Source organism: Canis aureus, chromosome 2 (assembly GCF_053574225.1).
Source record: "Canis aureus isolate CA01 chromosome 2, VMU_Caureus_v.1.0, whole genome shotgun sequence".
In the NCBI taxonomy this organism is placed as follows: Eukaryota; Metazoa; Chordata; class Mammalia; order Carnivora; family Canidae; genus Canis; species Canis aureus.
Genome location: NC_135612.1, coordinates 21,563,807 through 21,571,006, shown reverse-complemented (window position 1 = coordinate 21,571,006; position 7,200 = coordinate 21,563,807).

Sequence of the window (7,200 nt, the reverse complement as noted above, 5' to 3'; positions counted from 1 at the left end):
TTTTAAGGGTACAGATAAGGGAGTATTTATAGGTGCTGTACTTAATCATTCGCAGTTATAATATTCCATAAAGCTGAAAATTTTATAAATGTTTATATACAAAATGTTTTCTCATAACATAAAGTTCTCTCAAAAACATTACTTTCTTTTTTTAAAAGATTTTATTTATTTATTTGTTTACTTACTTAGAGCACACAAGAGCCCATGGAGGGGCAGAAGGAGAGGCAGGGAGCAGACTCCAAGGTGAGCACAAAGCCCCTATGAGACTTGATCTTACAACCCTGAGCCAAAACCAAAATTCTGTCTCTTGACTGGCTAAGTCATCCAGGCTCCCCCCAAAGTGTTAACTTCTTATTACTAAAATATATTTTTTCTTTAAGGAACAGATTAAATATAACCCTCTCCCCCTCAAAAAATTAAAAAGCTACTAGGTAAAATACACACTTGAAACAATTCTTTTTGTAATGGAAAATGATTTACTTATCTTGGCCTTACCAGCCTCTGGGGGCTCTGTACAGTAAAGTATTCAAGCAGCAACATACCCTGTGGACTTCAACCAAATTCATATGGGTACAATTTAACGGCATCTCTCCTCCAGCCTTGGGATTCTCTTTGGGTGTTGAACCATAAAATGCCACAGGACTGTGTAGTGGTCACATATGCACAAGCCAGAAGATCAAGAGAATTAAAGCCCCACAGGGTGAACCTTTATTTTAGATTGGGTTCTCCAGAGAAACAGATTAGTAGGATATGTGTGTGTATGTATATATGCGTGAATATATATATATGCATATATATAATGTGTGTGTGTGTATAAAATGAGGTCTACTGTAAGATATTGGCTTATGTGATGTGGAGCCTAGGAAGTTCCATAATCTGCCATCTGCAAAACTGGACACACAGGAAAGCCAATGGTGTGGTTTGAAATCCTAAGAGTTAGAGAGCCAAGGGTATAGATTCCAGTCCAAGTCTGAAGGCCTGAGAACCTAGAACAGTGTCTCCACTCCAGCAGTCAGACAAACTCTCTGCCTTTTTGTTCTGTTCAGGCCTGCAGAATGCCCACCCACAATGGGGAGGAGGGCCTGCTTTCACCTTTCTACCAATTCAGATGCTAATTTATTCTAAAAACACCTCCACAGACACACCCAGAATAATGTTTAACTAGAGAGCTGACCATCTGGTGACCCACTCAAGGTGACAGATAAGATTAACCATCACAATCTTTGATTAACAGAAGAGGGTCAGAAGATTATTACTTCTCTCCATTTCTACCATCAAAGCACGATGAAGTCCTTTATACAGTCTCCTGGAAGATGAGCCCATGAGCCTGAGTTGTGGCATTTGAACCTTGTGGTGGCGAACTTGGTAATGCAAATTTGTGTTTGTCCTGTCTCTCATTCCCTGCCACTCTCCCCTTTTCTATCACTTGTAAACCCAGGAGATTGCATTGCTAGATGCAGATGTAGCACATAAGCCTTCCCTGCAGGCTCTAAACCCAAGCTGATATAAATATTTTTCCCTGACATAAGGTATAAACCTCTTATTGTATAAAATCTGTTCATAGTAATACCTCCTCTAATTATATGATATTTATGATGATATAGGAGATATAATCATATGACCTATTCAAGAACATATACACTGTGTTATGTGGTAATGTGATTTTACACAAATGGGAGTGCCAGTATAAAATCTCCCAACTGTGGGACTCTTTCATCAGTCATACTTCGCATACTGTGTGTGAAGTATGAACATCTGACCAAATACCTGATTTTAGTCAGATCCATATATATAGATTATTAGTCAATCCATATGTTAAACATAAGTGAAGTTTAATATCTCCACTTATCTATTGAATTGAATTGAATTGAATTGAATTGAATTGAATTGATTGTATGTACCCCTTCTTGAGGACATAGTGACAACTGTTCTAGAAGCTACAGCCAATGCCTATATTGCAAGAATTACCTCCAAGGTAGGGTGAAGTCATCAGACATCTCTGCTCCACAAACAAGGGGAGAGTTACAGCCCAATAGATGGAAAAATAATCATAAATTGTGAAAATTGATTTTATTTGCCTTTTGAAACTATAGAAGGCAATGCTTTAAGGCAGAGGATCCTTTGCTCAAACAGTATTTAATTTCTTATTCAGCATTTAAAAATAAATTAATTGTTCATTTTGAGATAAATTGCTCTATCAAATGTTTGTATATCATCTATCACTAATTTCATATTTTAAGCATAGCTATTTGAACTTCAATTTAAAGTATTTGGCATTACATATGTATTTATTAGGGATTTTTTAGAATTATATTTTATTTACTAGATATGAGTCATCTATAATTATTTAACATTTTAGCATTTAAACTGATATTTTTCTTTTTTTTTTTAAGATTTTATTGATTTAGTTGAGAGAAGAGAGCATAAGCAGAGGGGAGCAGAGGGAGAGGGAGAAGCAGACTCCCAACTGAGCAGGGAGCCCAATGTGGGGCTTGATTCCAAGACCCCAGGGCCATGACCTGAGCTGAAGGCAGATGCTTGACCAATTGAGCCACTCAGGCACTCCTAAGCTGATATTTGTCTATTTTATAAAAACTAATGTTATTCCATAAATTTAATTATTAATAATTATATATGCAAATATATTCTGTAAAACAGTAAAATTAATATTAATTAAGATGTATTCAATTCATAATGTTTTGCAACATTTGTGGAAAGTTTACCTCATAAAATGGGCAAAATTCTAATAACTGCATACTGACAAAGGTCAAAAAAATCACAGATTATGTAAATATTGTTGTTTGAAGTTATAATTTATTTTATTTTTAAAGATTTTATTTATTCATGAGAGACACAGAGAGAGAAAGAGGTAGAGACACAGGCAGAGGAAGAAGCAGGCTCCGTGCAGGGAGCCCGACATGGAACTGGATCCCAGGACTCCAGGATCACACCCTGGGCTGAAGGCAGGCACTAAACCACTAAGCCACCCAGGGATCCCCTGAGGTTATAATTTAAATATCTGTTATAATTAATTGTATTAGAAAGTTTTTTGCGGGGGCACCTCAGTGGCTTACATTGAGCATCTGCCCTCAGCTCAGGTCATGATCTGGGTGTCCTGGGATGGAGTCCCAAGTTGGGCTCCCTTCTCAGCAGGGAGTCTGCTTCTCCCTCTGTCTCTCCCCCTGTTCATTCTATCTCTATTTTTCTCTCAAAAAAGTAAAATCTTAAAAAAAAAAAGGTTTGAGGGACACCTTGGGGGGTCAGTCAGTTGAGCATTTGACTCTTGATTTCAGCTGTGGTCATGATCTCTAGGTTAGGAGATTAAGCCTCATGTGGGACTTTGTACTGGGTGTGGAGCCTGCTTAGGATTCTCTCTTTCCATCTTCCACTGATCCTTCCCCCACTTGAGTGTGGTCTCTCTCTCTTTCTCAAAAAAAAAAAAAAAAAAAATAGGTTTGATGTCTAACTTGACAATAATTGTATATTAATAGATATTTCACTCATAACCTCCAATTAGCAGAAATGTGTAGATCTTTAAAAAATTTTTCATTTTGTTCACTTTATATCCTTCCAGTCTAATATGACTTCCTTAGTGCAGCCAGTTATAGTATTGTTTTTACTAGTAATATACTACTTATTATAATGTTTATATTAACTCTTTAGGAAAGCAGCCTGGGTAGCTCAGCAGTTTAGCGCCGCCTAAGGGCCTGATCCTGGGGACCCGGGATCAAGTCCCACGTCGGGCTCCCTGCATGGAGCCTGCTTCTCCCTCTGCCTGTGTCTCTGCCTCTCTCTCTCTCTCTCTCTCTCTCTCTCTGTCTCTCATGAATAAATAAATAAAATCTTAAAAAAGAAAAAAACTCTTCAGGAAAGATGGTTCCAAATTAGGCCACTCTCTTACTGTGAGTTCCCAAGAAAGCATAGCCTGGCAACATATTATATGCTATTATTTTATTATAAATCCCAATATCAGGAAAGTAAGAGTAAGAAAACAGGGATATGAGGCAGGGGTGTGTTAGGAAGTCTCTGCTTCCTATCAAGCCAAACTGATTACTTGTCAAAGGACCATCTTCTAAGAGGCTACGTTAGTTATTATTTCTCCAGACAGTCCATAGGAGAAAAGAATTTACATGCCAGCTTTTATTTCCCATTGAAAAAATTCTTTACTGCCATTCAAAGTTGGACATGCCTGAGTTCTGAGAGGGTTCTATAGCCTTTCATGATTCAGGGGCAGCAAGGAACTCCTGGAGAAGGTGAGAAGCAAATGACACAGCCATGAGGAAATGTGCTGTTGCATCGTAGCCGCAAGAAACTGGTTACCTAGATGGGGCAAAGCATAGCCTATGCGGTGTTAATTACAGTGGTGGTGGCTGGGATAAAATAAGAATGTCCGAGGAGGGATCCCTGGGTGGCGCAGCGGTTTGGCGCCTGCCTTTGGCCCAGGGCACGATCCTGGAGACCTGGGATCGAATCCCACGTCGGGCTCCCAGTGCATGGAGCCTGCTTCTCCCTCTGCCTCTCTCTCTCTCTCTCTCTCTCTCTCTGTGTGTGTGACTATCATAAATAAATAAAAATTTAAAAAAAATTAAAAAAAAAAAAAAAGAATGTCCGAGGAAATACCTAAGAGTTGTCCTCTAGAGTCACCATCTGTATATAATTTTTCCCTGCACTTAAAATTAATTGCAAAATTAACACAGACTTATTATTGAAAAGTTGAGTATTGTAGAAAGGAAAATACAACCAAAAATTACTATTTCTATTGTGTTGAATTCTTTTCCAATATTGTAGTTTGTTTCTTTTTATTACTCACATAACGGATATCTGACTTTTTCTAAAATTATTTAATGTATAGAAGCATACAATTTCGCTATAAAATTTCAAAAAAATAGAGAAATATATAGAATTACAAGTGAAGAATCAACCTTTATATCTCAAGCCTTCGTGCCCCCAAACCCTAACCCTGTCAGGAATAATAGTTTGATATAAAATTCAGCCAGACTATTTTCTGTGCATACAAATGCAACTTTATATATATGCATGTATAAATGTAAATATATATATCACATAAATTATATATTTTTGTTTTTACATAAGTGAGATTATGTGTACAGGTATTGTAATATGACCTGCATTATGACACTTAATTAGGTCTTGGATATATTTCTGTGTGAGAATATTTGGAAATATGCCAACCTTTTTAAGTTTTAAAGTATTACATCATATGAATACATGTGAATTTCAGTCCCTTTTTAATGAGTATTTCAGTAGTTTTCATTTTTTAACCATTGCAAGCAAACATTAATAAACATGCATGTGTCTTTATACACATTATTATTTAACAGCATGGGTTCTGGACACAGATCTCCTGTGTTCTAATCCCAGCTGGGCCACTTCCTTACTGTGTGACCTGGATAAGTAAAAAATTCTCTAGTCCTCAATTTTTTCATTTGTAAAATAAACAATAATAACCCTTCATAGGGTCTTGTGAAAATAAGTATTGAGGATTCTAAAATACCCATACAGAAAGCAAACAATTCATGTTAGGTATTATTATGTACAAATATTTCAGTAGATATGTTTCTTAAGGGCAATTGATAGCTAAAGGATATATGCATAATACATTTGTATGGATACTGACAAGTTACTCTTAAAAAAAGGCAATACCTATTTTAACTGCCATTAACAGTGTATGAGACTGCCCATGTACTTACATCTTATGAACATTGGACATTATCAAACTTCAAATTTTTGTCAATAGGGGATCCCTGGGTGGCTCAGTAGTATAGTGCCTGCCTTTGGCCCAGGGTGTGATCCTGTCTCTCTCTGTCTCTCGTGAATAAATAAATAAAAAATCTTTAAAAAAATTTTTTTTGTCAATATAATGAGCAAAAACTTTTTTATTTTGCATATTCCTGGTTACTAGTAAATGTACTCTTTTTAATTTTTATTTATTTATGATAGTCACAGAGAGAGAGAGAGAGACTGAGAGAGAGAGAGAGAGAGGCAGAGACATAGGCAGAGCCCGACATGGGATTCGATCCCGGCTCTCCAGGATCGCGCCCTGGGCCAAAGGCAGGCTCCAAACCGCTGCGCCACCCAGGGATTCCCCCCCCTTTTTAATTTTTATTTAAGTAAATGTACTCTTATTTTCATAGTTGCTCATTTGTTTAGTCTTTGCTATTTCTTCTGTGAGTTGCTTGTTCATATCCTCTGGTCATTTTTAGATTGGGTCATCTCTTGTTTACTTTTGGATACTTTTTTATATAATATAGATATTAAAATTTGATATGTATTATGTAGTCAGTGTTTTACATGTTTTATGATTTCCTATATCTTGCAGAAATTTTAAGTTTTATGTACTCAAACTACTGATAGGTCCATTACCTGGTTTCTGAGTCTGACTTAGTAAAGATTTCCCTACATAAGGTTGTGTTCTTCTAATATATTTAAATTAATTGGTTTAATTTAATGCTAGATTGTCTTGAAATTTTTCTATGTATGAGGTAAAATAGCTTCAGGAGTTTTTATCCTGTTTCATAAATCTATTCATATAACATTTTCACATTCGGGTTTGTCTTTATTCTTTCTTTAATTTTTAAAAAAGTTCTTTTATTTTTATTAAAATGACATATTTTCAATATAAAAACTTTAAATAATAAGGGAAATAGAAATAAAAACATCATACTGTCAACAAATTTTCATTGAGCACCTATTTTGTGGTAGGTATTGTTCCAGGAAATAAAGATCTAGCAATGAACAAACCCAACTTTCCTGCCCTAGTGTTTATGTCTCAGAGGGTCATAAATAATACTTTACATTGGAGTAAGTATCACCCCAGACATCTCTTTACACAAATATACAGATGAAAAAATAGTTTGATACAGAAAACATATTATAATGGGATTACACAGGCTAGTTCAGATAAAGTTAATTTTAGTGGCATTTAACAAAGATGAAAACTCCTAATATGACTAAAAGAATAAACATCAGATAAATGTTTCTTCATCACCAAATATGGCTTTAAAAAAAATCACTCTAGCTTGAGGAACTATTATTAAAATCACTGAGTTCAAAGTCACTGTGGACTTTTTAAATTTCATGTGTCAATTTTAGTCATTTTTGATTGACTCCCTAGTAATAAACAGAGGAAACCAGCAAGCTTAGAAGCTTCCTCTGTCTCCCTTTTATCACTTCCCAATT